Here is an 18,959-nt window from a genome sequence, read left to right on the forward strand (position 1 = left end):
TTTGTTTCAGTCACCCCTATTATGTTGATCTGCTACCTATCCAATTCCTCAGCTAGCTCCATTTCTTTCCCATTCAGGCTTCTTATGTTGATAGTACCGATCTTGAACTCTTGAGATATTGATTAATTTTTCCAGTAAATGGTCTGATTAAAATCAAAATTATTCCACCAATTTTAGTAGAAATCTCGAACACCACATTTGATCCATCACCCGGGCGGGGTTATCATTTCGAATGATCTTTGTTATTTTTTTGACGATAAAATAATTATAAGATTAAAACAAATATTGAACCATATAACCGTCTGTGTGTTCTAAATTACAAATTTTATGATATTCCAGCCAGCCAGAGTAGAGTTATTGCTGTAAATGGTTTTGATGCATTTTATCCCTTTATTCAATTGCAAACGGTTTTCGACAGATGGAAAAATTGAGATATCTCGAAAAACATTTTCGAAAAGACTCAAGGATACCAAATTTGAGTTCTATTTTTAACCTACGAAAGGTTTTTTGTAAACTTATAGTATATTGTATGCCCGTTGGGGGATTCAAACCCACATGCGATTGGTTGTTGTGCGGATATGCTACCCACTTAGTCAACCGGGTCGGTAGTTTATAGTTAGAAGATTTAAATTATAGAAGTATTAATGATTGCTGTCAAAGGATTGCTTTTATAGTTTGTCCAACTTGTCTCCTAGTAATGACACCATTGCAACTATTGTGATGATGGTGTACTTGGGATCATTCATCACGGCAGTTGCAAGCTGTGAGTTACGCAGTTCTTAAAATTTGGCACAATGTTCAATATTATCCAAAAAACAAAAAACAAAAAGGCACCTAACAAGTGACTACAATCATTAGAATTACTAGAACAGGTAAAAATTCCAATAACTTTATTTTAAACAGAATTTAAGACGAGCTGATCTGATCAGGAGAATAGTCAGCTGTGACGTAACTGCCATACAGCGAAAGATAAAAGTGCAAGAGAACAAGTCAAGCGGTAAGAGAAATCCTATGAAAACGTTAAAGAAAAAAAATCAATGTGAAGAATTCTTCAAGCGGGAGAGGGAAATCATTGAAAGGTTCCTCGCACCAAAAACTCGTAGTTATATTACTGCTTGAGAGCTTCTGACAGGTGCATTAGTGAGGAATAAAATAGAAGAAAAAAAGGGTTAACATCGGAAGTGCATTTAGCACATAATAATAAGCACGTGACGCTTTGCTTATTACACTCTACAGATGTGTATATTTAATTGCGATCACATTAAAATAACTAGTATATATATCGGTGGTTCTTAAACACACTGCAGTCCCTTCCCCCAGTGACTTGAGCAATTTTAGACGTGGTAAGGCAGCTGAACCTCAAGGAGCCAGTAATTGAGTAGTAAAACAAAACTTATTTACATATCACGGTTTTAGCAGATTAAGGAAGCTCATGGGGCTTTATTGGTCTAAACGTATAACAGAAACCGAATAAAGAAGAGAAACGAGCAGAATTTAAACCATCCTTAAGACTTCATAAAGTCTCAGTCATTCGCCTCGTTACCAAGTTATTATTGTTGTTGTTTACCAATTGTGGATAATAAATAATATTAATCATTCCTGTGGCGAGGAAAGAGTTCAAGAATGCTGCTTCATAATCCTCGAGCTTGCAAGAATAACACACAAATAATTTTAATATTTTATGTTAAAATTATTTGTGTGTTATAATATAATATATATAATACTATATCCTATGACTGTAGCCGTGTGTGTGTGTGTTCACGGGGCTGGTTTGCTGTTTGCGGGATGAAAAACCCGGGTTATCGCAACAACAGCAACCCTTCACCACCGTATGAGACCGATGAACTCACTTTCAGTGGAAAGAGACCAGGTAAAGGTTCCTCACATCACTGACAGGAATCGAACCCAGGTCTTAGCGAACAATGGGCTTCGTCTATGGAGACTCCCATTCATGCCGAATATAGAAACTATATAAAGTTCGGCGATTCCAAGCGTAAGCAAATACCTGAATAGTGCAACGTTCTCCACTGTTATGAATGGGAGCCTCCATAGACGAAGCCCATTGTTCGCTAAGACCTGGGTTCGATTCCTGTCAGTGATGTGAGGAACCTTTACCTGGTCTATTTCCACTGAAAGTGAGTTCATCGGTCTCATACGGCGGTGAAGGGTTTTTGTTGCGATAACCCGGGTTTTTCATCCCGCAAACAGCAAACCAGCCCCTTGAACACACACACACGACTACAGTCATAGGATATAGTAGAGTAAGAAAGGCAACGGGAAACCACCTTGTTCATAATCATCTCCCTAGTATGGTAGCATATAGCCATCCCCACCAGTCACATGGCTGAGGGAATAGGATCGGATAATGTTATGAATTATCAGGTCATGAGGAACACCACTGCTCCTGATTACAGTCGCTAATTAACAATCACATGCATTATCTTCCATCAAATCACGAACCGACAACTTGCCAAGCGATTAGCGTATCCACTTTTAAACCTGCAAGCCGTGAGGTTGGATGCTAGAGGATGTCTGTTAGGTGGGGAGATGGATTTCACCGCCTGGTGAAATCTCCAGGTTTCACCAGGCGGTGAAATCCATCTCTGCTTATTGAAGGCCTGAAGTGGCTATGTTTTTGGGTTTCGTTACGGTTTCCGGATTATGTAAAAATGCAAATAAAAAATTTAAGAAACAACTTATTTCATCAACAGTACTATATACTTGCAACCTTCCATGGGTAAAATTCACATAATATTGAGCAGATTTGCACATTATAGCAATTTATTCCATACATTTAGATCCAATTAATAATTCATAATTAAGATTTCGAGCGTAGGCTAGAGAATTTTGTCAATATCGCCTATTCAATTCTTGACGTAATTTACAATCAAATTAAAACGGGCAACAATTGAGACGACCTCCGAAATTTCTGCTCTTCTCTTCCTTTTCATGGTCTGATTGTTGCTTCCGCTCATTTGACCCAAACACACCTGCTTCGACCGAGTCACAGAAATTATCCTTTCCCGCACTGAAGGTCTTCATTCCCCATTATACTCAAATTTTTTGTTCACTTTCCACGCTTTAGTTCAACAGAAAGTGTGCCAAGGCAGTTCAAGAAAAATCTCAGCTTATGGCAAGTGGCTTGAATCAAGAGTCTCAGCTTCACACTAAGCACGCAATAAAGGTAAAGCAATCATCAGCAAATCTGAAACTGACTTCATAAAGACGAATAGCAGAAAACTTGCCTCTTGTCGAAACGGAAGCCACACCTTCTGGACCCTTGATAAGGACTCGACTTCTGTTGAGTCCGATGGCTTATCAAGGGTCCAGAAGGTGTGGCTTCTGCCTTTCTCATTCAGATGGTTCTGCTGTGACAACACTCAAAGATAAAGCTGATCTCTTGGGATCACTGTTTTTTTCTCCAAATCAAGCATAGATAACCAAGACAAATCTACTGCAACTACCATTTCAGAATCCCAGCATCTTATGCTTCCTTTGGTTTTTCGGCTAAAATACTTTAACTAGGATACTAAGTACCCTAAGTCTTCAAATCCGGATGGCATCTCTCCAACTGTACCCAAACATTGTTCTCCAGAGCTAACAGCTTTCCTATACTTCTCTGTAACATTCTACACTTAGCTGACAGTTTTTTCCAATGTGTGGAAGCAAGCAATCATACATTGCTTCCATACATTGGAAACAGCACGGTATCTGTTTTACAAGTATTTCCAGGGTCAGTGCGCTAACGAACACTGTTCCTTAATTTTCAGATTGGCCTGTTACAACAAGCGGAACTACAAACACAACGAATATGCTTCTACTCTTCCTCTTTTATTCCATGAGCTTCTGGAACAGTCTTTTTCATGAAGTATTATTCCAAAACAAATCTTTAAACAAATGTTAATAACTTCTCTCTCAATTCTCACCTGCGGCACTGACATGACATGCTTATAGATTCTTCCACTTTTCGTGTATGGGATCAATACAAAAAAATATCCATTAGAAGTAAGCAGAAAACATTATTGCCATTATGCTAACAATAATATAGAACAGAGAAGGTCTGTTCTATGTTATTATTAATTAGTATAGAACAGAGAAGGTCGAAGGATATGTACTCGGAATGCTCCATATAACAGCCAGGGTAGGAGAAAATGTTAAAGTTCCCTTAATTTGTTTGCAGAGTTCATTTTAATAAAAATAGCCTGCCTTAATAGACAAAATCCTTCTCTAGTAGTTCTAATGTATCTGCCAAAGGAACATTTGTAAAGAGAAATCATATTACCTGATTAAAGGGTCAAAGTGTACTCGGATTCTGTTAAGATCAGAATCCCGAGAAAATTATGACTAATTTTTAATACAATAACTAATTCTGAGAAACCTGGCCTTGCTTTCCATGCCATTGACACTACACCAAACAGCCTTTTGGAGTTAAACCAAGATTCGTCATTCCAACAGATTTAAATTTGATCGTCCGTTTCTTGAAAAGTGCGAATGCGGACATCATCCGAAACTTAACCATTCTGTTGATATACCAATTGTAAAAGTTATGGTAAGTGATCTCAATTAACTGTTCACAATTTTACCAATTATATATTTGGATTAATCCTTTATCCAAGTGTAAGCAAATAAAGTTTGCGCCCGAAGTATCTTCAGGACTGAGGCAACTCGTGGCAAAGGTGGACTGAGTTCTCACCACTAGCCTTAGTATCCCATAATGTAATGCAAAGCACATCTCCTTGCGGACATGTATAATGCTATGCATTAAGAGAAGGGCCACTACCCAGACAGGTTTCGACTTTTATTGAGGTCTCGTCAGTGGGAACCAGACCCAGAAGTGGTGATACTAAGGTGGAAGCAATAGAGAGTCATATTTACCTATAAGAGTTGCCAAAAGGTGTCACACCCTATTATTAAAATTCTCTGGATTAGAGATAAGTTGACGGAAGGTTTTTCACTTGTTCATGCTTCCAATTATATATTTGGTTTAATCCTTTATCCAAGTGTAAGCAAACAAAGTTTGCGCCTGTTCACAAATTTTTTAATATAATGATTAAATTATTTATTTCTTAGTTACAGAAACTATCCAGTTTGTTCTTTTGAACTCTAATAGTGCATTCTCCCATCCATCAACTCATCTTTGACCAAGACACGAGCTCGTAAGCACATGATATGCGTTTCGTATCTTCTGATTTTCATTTCAAATAAATATATTCTGACAATATGTACATCTTTTTCTTTCCATAAATGTAGGAACATATTCTTGATGTGCTACATCTACTTACCATAATGAACTTATAACGAACTAAAGTTGTGGAACACACCTACTTCATTTGGACTCTAAAGGAATTGAAGATGAGAAAGGTGATATGAAAACTCAAGCTAAGGATGTCTGGAGTAATTACGCCGAAAGGTTCTTAAATGAAGCAAGCAGTGACAAAACAGTCGCAGGAAATGCTCAAAAGGAAGGAAAACAGGATTACATATTACAGAAACTTCGAGTAATAAGGAACACCATCGTTTCTCGCCTACGATTTTCTAATCTTTCAAATATTTGGATGAACTTTTGTACATTGTGTTTAGTTTTTAAGGTTCATCTGCGAAATTACCATAACGAAGATAATAATAAAAAAACTTTTTTATTCTATATGAGCACATCAAAAATTTGAATATATCAGAATAAAAAAATTAAATACCACGTGCGTGTCTTGATGTAGTTCGCAAGTTACCAGTTGACAAACCACTACTACCTTACAATTTCTTCATTTCATCTTTTAGACTTTTCAGACAATTTTAAGTATTGCAACTTATCCAAAGAAGCCAAAAAATACTCGTAATACCTCGTCACACTAATGATGCCGTTGGATGCTTTGAGCACGTGCTCAACAATGAGAAAACTATTTCCGTTGTTAGCTTCAGCAATTTCACTTTTTGAATTTTTTTTTTCCCGATAAATTGAAGAAATAAGAATTTGATCTTGTAAGGCATCGGAAAGTTTTCCTTTGCGATTTTTCTTTCTTTTTTTTTTTTCGTGTGTTTGATCGTCGAATCTATCTTGAGAGGGACATCTAGGACATACGTGACTTTAAAAGGCACTGAAATAATGGTAACTGGTAATGACAACAGACAAGCGAAGTTCGTATGGTGAGGGTGATGGGAAAGAGAGACTGATGGGAAAGAGCGACAAAAAAAAAGACTATACTCAGTTTTGCCTATTAGCCAGAATTAAAAGTATAAAGCCGTTATTGATTGGAGAGAAAAAAAAAGAGGGGGGGAAGAAAAAAGGACAAAGGTTGAACACGATATTTTCTTTAAGATTAAGATTTCATAAAAAAAAGTTAAGATAGTTAATAATGTGCGCTTTACCTTTTTATACAATAAAATTATGATTTTTTTGGTATTTCAAAGTGAAGCTTTTGAATTTAAAACAAATAATAAATTGAAATAAATAAATCAATTAATATAGTATTACTTTATTTCTTTTAAATTAATGTGGTAAAATCAAACATCACGAATGCAAAAATTCAACATGAGTTCAGGATTACTTTCAACCGGTGCTATCGTTCTTCCGAAAGGCAGGTCATAGGTTACAGCAGGGAGAAGTGCAATTCATTCTAGTTGGATTCGGTTGCTCGTTTATCCACCGATCTACGAAAAAGAGAAGGAAAGAAGTCAGTCTCAAGCAACAGACATTCTGATGAATGAAACAGAGAAGACACAATCGATACACGAGCTGGGGAAAAATGATGGCTACCTTTCGCATCGACCTGTATTAGTTCAAAGGGGAAACAACTACTGGACCTCTCTTTTTCTTTTCTTATATTTGCAGTGTTTTAGCAGTTTCTGGCTCGGCTTTATAAACTTTTAATTCTTCTTGTAGAATATTCTTTATGTCGAATTGAAACAAAGACTGTCATGTTAGAAATTTTCTCTTTTACATTCAGGCGGTCGCAGCAACGTGTAAGATCACCCGAAGATTCTCGACCTGCGCTGGAAAAATTGTCGGTCTTGACCATTTCATTGAAAATAGTCGACATTCGGAAGAAACTTCGTTATTGGAAAGACATGAAAATGGAAGGAGGAAGAAATCTGTGAATAGCAGAAGCGTCGCCGACCTATCGTAATCAACTCACGGCACACTTTCTTTGTTTCTACTCGTTACTCAGTGAGTTTTCGCTAAAAACGAGGGTAGATAGAACACATTAAAAAATCGCCAGCAGGTATGCCTGGCAACTTCCATATGTAACATTCACAGGGATGACAGTTATATAAATATTCTTTCCTTTGAGATAAGGAATAACATCCTATTCTTATTATCTTAAAGATTTAAACCAGTTGAATTTGGATTTCGATTTTTAGCATTTACTTGGAGATTTCTCAAGTTCATTACAAAATTGCATATTTTTAACAATAAGACTCCATACAGAAAGGTGTAATAAAAACACAAAATCTGACTGCCGGAATCGAACCCGCAACCTGTTAGTTGGAGAACTGGAATGTTAACTACTCGACTATCCGGGTCGTATAATAGCCAACGCCAAAATTGGATTCTCACCATCACACATTTTTCTGCAAACTGATATTTATAAAGAGGAAAAGAGGCGTGACGAAAGCGGTCACTCGCATAACATTTGCTAAGAGAGAAAAAAGTCACACACACACACAGATGGCTGAGAAAATAATAGGGCAAATTCTGCAAATCAATATGCTAATAATCGGAGACTAGTCGAGGCGAGTAGGTGGTGGCAGCGATATGCCGCTATTCGATCCTGTTGTGCAGCGTTGAGAGTACGACTGATGTCATGTCGAGTTTTGCTGAAGGTAAAGTGGCGGTCCAGTGGTTTCAAACGTGTTCTCAACATTAGAATAATGAGGATCAAGTGTGTGTGTGTGGGGGAGGAATCGTTCTATTAAATGAAACATTGAACCCTCTAAGGTGTTCGCATTTGAGAAATTCTTGCAACAACTAAGCAACTTTGTAGTAATGCTGAGTACTGCTTGTCCCCTTCGGTATCCCTCATCTGCGACACCTAAAATGCATTACAAACAGAAACATTTGTTGCGCACTACCCCTGGTGTAGCATGATAATTGACAAGCAGTGCAGCAGAGTTTATTCGAGAGAGACTTTTGAGCCAATTGAACTGGGAAATATTGTAGCGACTTCTACTCCCTGGCCTAGATCTCCCTTTTCAGTGTAGGTCAGATAATGAGATCATCATAATTGCTACACCTCACCTTTAGCTTCTATTGCGTACATAAAAGTTTCCTCCTCAAACCTCTCATACGGAAATTAGTATAAGGGTATAATAAAGATCACATCTTCTACAGTTCATATTTTTAGGCATAAGGTCCAAGTCCACATCATGAAAAATAGTTGCTGACCATGAAATATTAAATTTCTGATTATGCGTTCGAGTATAAGACGTTTCCTAAGCATCCTCACACACCTACACACTCACCCCATACGATCAACAAACTCTTCGCTCCATATCACGATTGCAACAACTTAACACGTCATTCACATTCTTGACAACAATGACAAACATATTTTACGTGAGATTTCCATTGTTGATGTTGGGCTTACGAAGGAGTCCTGGAAAATTCTGATAAACAACTAGAACAAAAATGCCATTAAAGCAATGCTCTTCCGTGTGGTTATATCAGTTGCTTTAATATCATTTTGTTCTAGGTGTTTATCAGAACTTTACAGAACCCCCTCGTGTACAGCTGATTTTCCATAGAACAAAAATTACGCAGTTGTTTACATATACTATTAATCTCTAAACTATTCGATCCCTTGGTTGAGTGTTGTTTGGCACACGGACTTCAATGACTCCTATACCACTTTTCCGAGTACTGTTGGTCCTTTGGTGTTAGCTTCCTGGGTATTTCTATGATTATTTTTCTTTGCCTTCACAATTCTATTGTCTGGAATATTGCCACAAGCTGATATGGACTCCAAACTTGATTCTTCAGTAAATAAATTTCTGAAGTTAAAAAAATTGCATAGGTCCGTTCCCAAATTACGTAAGTAACCATAAGATTCAATTTCTCTGTCCTTCAGTACATCCGGGATTTTATTCAAATTTCGTCGTTGCAAAATTTACCGAACTTTTTATCGAACTATCTCAGTTTGATAACAATCGTACCATTTCGTGGACACAAGGAAACAAAACGTATCCAAAAATATTGCAATAATTCTTCTCTGGCTGGATGGAATTTAATAGTTTTTCGGAATTATAATGTTCACAGAAAGATATCCGTATAGTTTCACTGTTGATTCAATGAAATGATTTTCATGTTGAAAAAAAAAACTACGATTCGAACTTATATTAATAATTACCAAATTATTTTATTAAACAAAAAAATAAATTCCGATCTTATCCTCACACACGCGAGAAGTCACACAACGTATAACACATTTCGGTCATGTGGACGAATGGTCAAGCAGAAATATGGAATCTGTTAACAAGTTTGTTGAAAAATTGGGGTCTGTGTTGAGGTCATTGGTAAAACAATACGACGCAGGCCGTTCCAAGAATGGTGTAATTGGAATGAGGGAAGAACATAAGAAGTTGATTTCGATGATCACATTATATGATGACATCATGACACGCAATGGATGACCAGAGAGGAAGTTGGTAATCCAACCACAAAAGCTAGGCAGGAGCTCATAAGATGGTACTTTGGTAAGAAGGCCACGATTCCAAACACGTCAAATGTCTTGGGTATTTGACGTGAATCAAAAGCAACCACACGAGTTTCTCCAAATCTTTCGATGGCCTCTGTCCAATGGTTACAATGTAAAGGGGAGAATATTTCTATTACAATTTATCGACGCATCACAATTTTGATTGCAGTTGGACCCTTAATAACTCTTTTGCACGATGGAATTTAATATTGTTTGGTATTTAGAATCGCTATTAAAATTTGTCGTTTCAGTCGAACTATTTAATGACAAATTCGCATAAAACAATGTCTATATGCGCATGCTCACAACGGCTACAAGATCAACGGATGTAATAAATGCGATGACAAAAGAGCCTTGGTATGATTATTTACTTGTATATTTAGGAATGAACTATAAAAATTACAATATAATTTCCATTACCATCCCATGAACTCCATAATAAATTTAATTTTACAAAAACACCCTATTCTTGTTTATCTTTCATAAAGTCGATTAATTCTGACATGTTTAAAAATCTTATGTTAAAATGTTTTTATATCCGCTATGATTTATCGATATGTTTGACATAGCTCTAAGATAAAGAAAGATGCATTCTCATCCAGACACGATCTACCACTAAATATATTTTTCTTCAACTCATCTCAGCTCTCTTTTATATTTATATTATGTTTGCCATTTGGGTGCATTTTCTGATTGTGGAAGAAGTTTCTCAAAAGGGAAGACGACCCTTCAACGATTTGTTAACTCAGTCTTGTTGAAATGTAAGCAAGCCTCTTACATCCGTGAAGGAAAAAAGGGATGGAAAAAGACAATGTATTAGAGGCGCCTAGTTTGCTAGTCATTGGATATATCCAGTCGGACATATGTAGTTTGCGATGTACTGAAAATATTACAAACAAACACATTTAATCGATGCCAAAATATCATGAGCAGTTTGCTCGCCCAGAATGGGCATGGAGATTATACATCACTGAAGGGAGTTAAAATGGCTTTTGGTCTTTTGTGTTTGAATGTATCCGTAGGCTCATAGATTACAGCTTGCTGAACTAGATCATTGGGATGAGTGGACGTCTTTAGGAAGAACTTTGCAGCTAAAGTTTGTAAGGAGAAGATATAAGGAATATTTTTATCTCGGTGAAGTTGATGATTTCTGACGAACCATGGGGCGTTTAGGATCATTCTCAAGCATTTGTTCTGAACCCGTTGCAATTTGATAATATTTGTAGTGGAGGTGTAGCTTCAGGGGCTGGAGAAGCATAAGTAACTATAGGACGAATCGTCAGCTGGTATAAAAGCAGTTTGATTCTGATGTTTAGCTTGCTGTTCCTGTTAATTAGGGGGAAGATATGAGCGATGGCTTTAGATGCCTTTGTACACGTAGCCTTGATGTGTTGGTTAAAAGTTAATTTTTTGTCGAGGACGACACCTAAGTATTTTGTTTCCGTCTGCCAGGGAATTTTGGTGTTGAATAATAAGATGTCTCCTACAGGAGATATCGACATTTTTGTGAAGAGAATAACTGAAGTTTTTAGGGGATTTACTTGCAGTCCCCATTTGGAGAACCATCTTTCTAATTTGAGAAGGTTTTCTGGAAGTTTTCTAGTAAAGAAATATGATCGAAGAGATCTGACTAATAATTCTGTGTCATCTGCATACAGGGCCATGATGGATGTCATTGGGTTGTGTGGGATATCAGATATGTATACAGAGAATAGCAATGGAGCCAGTAGTGATCCCTGTGGCACTCCAGCCAAGATGGGTTGCTGACAATTTCATTGAGATATAAGCTGAGATAAATTTACGTAGCAATCCAAAGTGCCATATTTTGTCAAATGTTTTGGATAGGTCAAGGAAAACAGCTCCCGTGTATTGACGCCAGTTGTAGCTGGTAGTAATGTATTCCACAATTCTGTGGATTTGGTGAGTAGTACTGTGGTATTGCCGAAATCCGAACTGCTCTTTAGGAAAGATGTCTAGTTCATTTATTGAGGCTTGAAGACGTGCGAGGATGACCTTCTCCGCAATCTTGCCTAGGTTGGAGATGAGACTGATAATTTTGAGGCAGGTGAGGATCCTTGCCTGGCTTATGTATAGGAATTACATCGGCCAGTTTCCAGGTGGAAGAAAAATAGTGAAGACTTAGGATTGCATTTATAATTGTGGTCAGGTGCACTACTACTTTTCGGCGCAGACGTTTGATCACCCGATTAGTAATGCCGTCTGGCCCAGGAGCTTTTTTTTTTGTTATTTAATTTTTTTAATAATGTCATATATCTCAGCAGGTGATGTTGGTGCAATATGGTCAGTGCTTGGTCAGTGCTGGTGATAGGAAATTTGAGTGAGTGTCTGACCTTGCTGTGAATCTTATATATGTGGTCAAAGTCAAGGTTTTCATACGAAGGCCTGCATTGCTCCTCCAATTTGTTTGCTATAATTTCTGCTTTGTCTACATCTGTGTGAGCAAGGCCCTGGTCAGAGAATATTGGAGGAAGGGATCTGTCTTTGATTCTGATATTTTTCAGTAGTCTCCAGATGGAGTGATCAGTAGGTGAAATGGAAAATAACATTTCATCCCATACTTGGTCTCTATGAGCTTTGAGTGCATCTCTTACTGCCCCATTTAATCTGTTTAGAGCTGTTTTATCTTGTGGTGCACACATGTTATGGAATCTTTTCCTAGATCTGTTTTTGTCTCTGATCAAGTTCATGATGTCTTCAGGCAAACGATCTGGCTTGCGGGAAGATTTGTAGGAGGTAGCTACCTTTATTGTAGAATTAATTTGTTGTGTGAGATTTGTAACTGCAGTTTCTACTTCTTTAGTGCGTATGTGAGGAACAGGTCCAATATAATACTTGAGTGCTGTTGACAGTCTTTCCTATACTGTGTAGGAGTGAGAAGGAGGAGACAGGTATTCTTGTTTTCCCAGTTGTAGTAGAATTGGGTTGTGATCGGATGATAGTTCATCCATAGATATAATGCTGTATTGAAGTTTGATATCCTGCAGGATAGCTATATTCAGGATGTCAGCAGTGCCAAAGTTACTGAGATGAGTTGGATCGGTGCGGCCTGCCACAACACTATGCTTGATCCTAAGTAATTGGAAAGGATGCAACCATTCTTGTTGGTGGTTGTACAATTCCATGCAGGGTGCTAGGAGTTTAGATCTCCGGCTATAATGGTGGGCTCTCTGACGCATAAGATGGCATTTAGGTTAGAGTGTAGCAGAGATTTTTGGGGAGGGTTGTAAGCTGAGTAGATTTTCAGTTTGCCAGTGGAGCTGGTGACTACTTCCACGCCTGTGATCTCAAGGTTAGTGGTTGAAGGGTTGCTCACAGACTTTTGCTCAATGTAATTTTTAATGAAGATGGTAGTGCCACCGCCTCTGTAGAGTAATCTATCATTTCTGTATAGGCGATAATCCCTTATTTTAGGATTGTCTGAGGGTCTTAAATGAGTTTCACTGATTAATATAACATCTGGTTGATACCTGTATGTGAAATCTCAGAGTTCCAAAATTTTGTTTTTGAGGCCATTTGCATTCCAAGCAACGATCTGAAAAGATGCTGGAATGAGTTTGTTACTATTCATTTATGAGAGCTGTGAGAATGACTTGCGTTTCACGAAGAAATCTTTTAGTGGAGGTTGCAGTAAGGTTTGACAGGCTGAAATCTTGTAGCATCTTGTAGCATGTTAGCTAGTGAGGCCATAATAATAGCTGTTAGATTTTTAGATGCTATTCTTTGATTTTTTTTCAGGTATTGGTCTATTTGTACGGGTCACCTCGCCATAGCTCCTTTGCTTTTTTTCCCACTCAATTAACTACCCTACATATTTCAATTTATTATATATTATAGAATAAAATAAAAACTGTTGGAAATAGTTCAAGTATTTTACCAAAATTTTTAAGTTATTTTAAAAATATCTCAAGGATTTTTGTTAAATATTATAGTTAACAATAGATTTAATTCAATTAATAATTTATATTCAAATTAAACGAATTTTCATGTCACTTTTGTTTCTCTGGTAAAAATAAAAACACAAACGTGCGGAGTTTCCCAAGAGGCTTTGTCAAACTAAAATTCATTATTATGAAGTACTCCTAAAATTAGCTGTATCATTCAGCATTTCGTTAATGTTTTGAAAAAGCCATTCATTCATTACATCATTAATGCGAGCTGTCCATGTACCTCAAAAGGGATACGAAACGTGATTCATAATTGCCATATATTTTCTGGTCAGTAGTAAACATTTAGATGCATGCCCAGTTTCAGATATTAAAATTTTAACTTTAAAAAAGACGAATGCAGCGCCCCCCCCTTGCGGCAATTTGTGTATTACACTACCTCATTTATGAAAAATATTTTGGGAAAAAATCCAGGAAATTTATACCTCTGAGTACTGGTAGATATTTATTTATAATCATTTTATAATTTAAAATGTAACTTTATATTAAATAATATTAATTTATCAGACTGGTATGAAATCATTAAATTTATGCGTATCTTTCTCTCCGTAAATATCACGGAACGAGAATTACAGTAGACCAATTTTCATCTGTTCTTTGTATCGAAATTGCATTGATTCCATGATTTTCTCGTCGAGAAAAAAATTAACTTTCTGATACTTTGAGGAATACTTTGTCTTCGACCATTTGCTTTACTTCAGTGATCTGTTTGAATAATTACTAAATATGAATTTTTATATTTATTATTATATTTAGTGCATCAGACTACAAGTTTAAGGCCAGCACTGAAAACAGCTACTTACTCTGTATAAATGGCCAATTTTTATTGTGATGTACTCACCTTAAATATCTACAGTATTAAATGTTCAGAATCAAACTTCACTAATTCAGAAGGTTGTTCTGAATTAGTTAAGTCGAAATGGTTTTTAAGAAGGATTTGCGTAGATCATTCTAAACAGAGTGGTGTACGAAAAGCCTTACAATCACTGATCAGAAAGGGGGAAAACTGGTAATCCCTCTCCTACAGGCTCTACTGCACACCTCTGTCATATGTCTATGGGTTCCATGAACGGTGCTCAAGTAGACTGGTATCCATGGTTCCTATAAATATATTAAAATGCCATTTGGTCAGCACTCACACATTGTGTGCCAGTTTCAAACTTAATGATTTATATTCTTCTCCCTATCCCCTCTGATTTGGAACAGCCGACCTCATCTAGTTTTCTGAAAGGATCACAAACCTTCACCTGTTCAAGTACATTAATAGGTATTTTCTTTCTCTCTCTCTCTCTCTCTCCTTTATTCCCAAGTTTTAATATATTATAGGATATGCAACATTTCATTATGAAATTAATATTAAAATGTATGCCTCTGGTACAGACTTACTCTTTCTGTCAGTTAAATACTCTGTTTGATACCATTTCTATAGGTACTGATTTTCACAGTATTCATATTTTAGATGCTGTTCCCTGATATGGAAACATATCTGTTTACTTCTTATGGATTATTTGACATTCTATTTAATAGACTACATCTCCAATTTATCACCAAAACTCGATTTGAAATATAAAGTTATCCTGAGTTGCATTCCTAACAATCCATATTTTAAACAAAAGCTTTACTATTATCACGTGGAAATAATCAATATACGAGACAATGTTGCCTTCTGAGTAAATAACACTAAAGAGCTTCAAAATGAGAAATAAGAAAAATAGGAAGTGAACGACAGTATCTAGACGAAATCAATTACATCATCCACTCGTTATTATATTGTGATTTGTATGCAGAGAAAGGCTATTACTAATTTAATATACAACGATGTTGACTTAGAAACAATTCTGACAACAGCTTAAACACACAATCAAATGCTTATAAATAAGTTTACATAATTAACTATCAGTGCTTAGTTCCTTAGTTACCGAACACGGCTTTGGTGTATTACACGCATCGGATATGTGCTCGTTTTAAAGGGATGCTTCAGGGAGATCCCCAGTTCATGTTACATTGGTTTCGTATCACTCTAAAATTACCGATTTATTTCTAGATACCACAGTAACCAATCTTTAATAACTACAACAATCAACGCTAAATATATAAAATTGAACGGAAACCTACCTATATGATTTTTCTTTGAAGATGCCTCTTCCGTGTGTGATCAGATGAACATGAGGACAAGCACGGATGACGTCATTGTCGTTCTTCGTAGCGACCCTTCCCAAAACATACCGTGTGTTTATAAATCTTCATTTCGCTCCTAACTTGACACCACAACATATCCTTACCATTGAGAGAGTCCACATATTTTCACCTTCACACTCTCGGATGGCTTAGCGGGAAGAAAGTCGGAGATAGTGTGTTACGGAGGAGACCTCTATCCCTATAAACTGTGTGGAATAATCGCAGGCTGTGCGCGCCGTTCTCCGCGCAGCGTCTGCTGCTACAACGATGGATGATTCACACATGCGCAATGTGCGGGAAATCTCCGGAATAGACTTTTTACTCATTTCCGAGTTGTTACGGCCCTCCTAAAAAAAAAAAGAAAAAAAATCTCTATGCGTGTTTCTAACACTTACGTCTACCACAGTTTGTTATGTGGTTTTATTCGCCATTCGATGCTATTATCATTGTATTTTTTAGTGAACGGCAGACCCTAAGAAATGGTTGTGTAAGAAATAATGATTTTGGCAGCAAAATTTCCCATCTGCCACTCTATTGGTAGGCGCTCAACACTGAAAAGAGTCGTGGGCATAGTGATCGATATTCTTTCCGACACACATAATAGGTGTCGCTCCGATCAAAAGATATATATCTATATATAAAACGGTTGACACTCTCGTATCCTTTTGTCAAAGTTCAAAACCCCTCTCTTCACGTCCCACTGGTAGGCCATCTGGAGCAGCTAACAGACTTGACGTGTTGCTTTGAGGCCAAAATTAGCATGACTGAAAACTTGAAGCAACGGAAAATTCATTGAAGAATTACTGGGAAAAGAACTGGATACATTTTCTTGTTATAGTTACAATGAAATACATTTCTAACATCTTATAAAACTATAACGCTTAAATATAAAGGAATGACTTCGAAATCACTTTAAAAGCAGCCGCGTTTCTTTTATTAACAATCCGATTATTATTATCAACCAAAATAAATCATATCTGACACACAGTTCTTTTCAATATGATAATTATCGGTTTAAAATATTACCCAGCTTCTTAGCAAAATTGTATTATTTTTATAATTTTAATTATTCGAGTCTGATAATAAATTAGTTTAAATTAAGAACAATTAGTGTAAATAAAGCATTAATGATAAACGATATACCTTTTTAAACAAGTGCTATTCCAAAATCAAAGGAATAAATGATAATTCACAAATATTTTTCTGTTGTGGTTATTATTTTCTCGAACCAAACATCCATTTTTATTCACTTTTCAACCACTAAACTAGTTCCTGTATAAACCGTTGATATACCGTTGATTTTATTCGTCTGCTAAAAATGATATCACAGAGAATTATTCGTCTGTTGAAAAATATGAAGACTTTGGGGATACTGTATATAAAATAAAATATTACATATAAATAAATAAATAATGGTGATTCGACGCTGAAAAGATCCACGAATAAACGATAAAGATAGCCCTCGAGAATAGTACGATAAAGAATATTTATCGTATTCTTTAACAAACACCTAAACAAAGCAAAGTTAGAGAATTACGTAATAAAAATGCGCTTCTCCGCGTGAGTGGAATGTCTGGTAGTATATAGCAGGATGAGAGCGCCATGTAGTGGCGCCACCGAAACCATCGATATTAATAAATAAATAAGTATTATTGTAAAACTACTCAGAGAATTGAAAATAAAACAAAAAAAAACGTAATATTCTTTTTTATGTTATATATGAATTATTATGTTGTATATTCCTTATCGGTAAAGAAAGTTTATCGATTCTGATAATTAATGTGTTCGTTACGTAAGAGACATTTTTAAAACATGGAAAAATAACTATTAAAATTTACATTAAATAAATATTATAAAATTTCCTAAAAAGGTTATAACTTTTTTTTTTTTTTTGAAATTCATTACAAGATTTAAACTATATATCCTGGAATTAGTTATTATTTTGTTTTTATTTCTACGAAAAGTAACACTTCCAGGAACAACTACGAAATGTCAGACTTGATATTTAAATATTGCCTGTCATTTGAAAGCAATTTTCAAATATCGTACTTGCGAATCTTGCATTTATTTTAGCAATGCGTATTGCTTCCACACATCTGATACCTAGGAAAGGTGCTTGCTGGAAAAATATTCACCACTAGAACATTGTCGTAATATACCATGAGAATTACAATGGCTGACTAACTAGCTAGAGAGAGAGAGAGAGGGGGGGGATGAGTACATGTTCGGACTAAGTGTTCTGAAGGTCACTTCCATTATCCCCCCCTCCCCAAAAAAATTAAAACTTAAACTGGAGTTAGGTTATTTTAAAATATCTAATTAAATTTAGCAATTTTTAGAAAATTTAAATTAAATTAAAAATAAATTAGAAATTTAAATTAAAAATAATAAATTAGAAAATGATATTAAAATAAATTAGAAAATTAAATTTAAAAAATTAAATTAAAAATAAACTATTAATTTTAAAGCTTTTAAGAATAATATATTGCTTCGGATAAACAATGCTTTAAATGTTATAAATGCTTTTAAGCAGTTATGATTTTACACTGCATCTTTACGTTTGCTCACATTTCTCTCGACTGCAAACGGCCATGTACGGTCTTCGTGTTCGTAAGTTTTGATAACTTTTAACTTTTTATAATAAATTTGTGTATATTATATGCATTCATGACATGCCTAACATTTTTTTAATTTTTTTTCGATATTTCTAAGCTACGCGGTTCATTTGCGAGGTTTTTTTTTTTTTTTTTTTTCAAATTCTCGCTAATCTCCAAAAAAAATGTTAATATATTTATTCATAAAAAACCGTGGATAAATGGATCCGAGCTGTTCAAACCCGCGTTTCTTCAAGGGTCAACTGTATTTGTTTTTATCTGATTTTTTACTATCTACTCTTCTGTAGATTATTTAAATTTCGGGAAAAAAAATATAATGAAATAATTTTAACTTACCGAATAGTTAAGGTAAGCGATACTTTCCCAACTTCACTTAATATCTTCTTCGAATAAATAAATAAAAAAAAGTACAAAATGTAGTTGAAGAATGGCGGTAGGTGTTGGACACGAAGATAATGTTTTATGTATGCTATGGTTGGCCGTTTTCTGAAAGGATTTTTTTCCCCTCGGAT

At 35.8% G+C, this 18,959-nt stretch overlaps 1 protein-coding gene across 4 annotated transcripts in view; it reads right to left on the bottom strand.

Moving 5' to 3' along the window:
* The window catches only part of LOC150108098 (beta-1,4-galactosyltransferase galt-1), a 106,514-nt gene extending 89,421 nt beyond the window's left edge, over positions 1-17,093 (bottom strand). For all 4 annotated transcript variants that reach the window (XR_016550643.1, XM_090415583.1, XM_090415582.1 and 1 more), the window contains exons 1-2: positions 16,976-17,093; positions 15,770-16,179 (exon numbers count right to left, since the gene is read on the bottom strand). The gene's annotated coding sequence lies outside the window, so the exon portion shown is untranslated. The remainder of the gene's footprint in view (positions 1-15,769; positions 16,180-16,975) is intronic.
* Between the last annotated feature and the right edge of the window lie 1,866 nt (positions 17,094-18,959).

The sequence above is a fragment of the Typopeltis vanoorti genome, chromosome 3, assembly GCF_054136105.1.
Source record: "Typopeltis vanoorti isolate ZY-2024b chromosome 3, IOZ_Tvanoo_1.0, whole genome shotgun sequence".
Classification (NCBI taxonomy): domain Eukaryota; kingdom Metazoa; phylum Arthropoda; class Arachnida; order Uropygi; family Thelyphonidae; genus Typopeltis; species Typopeltis vanoorti.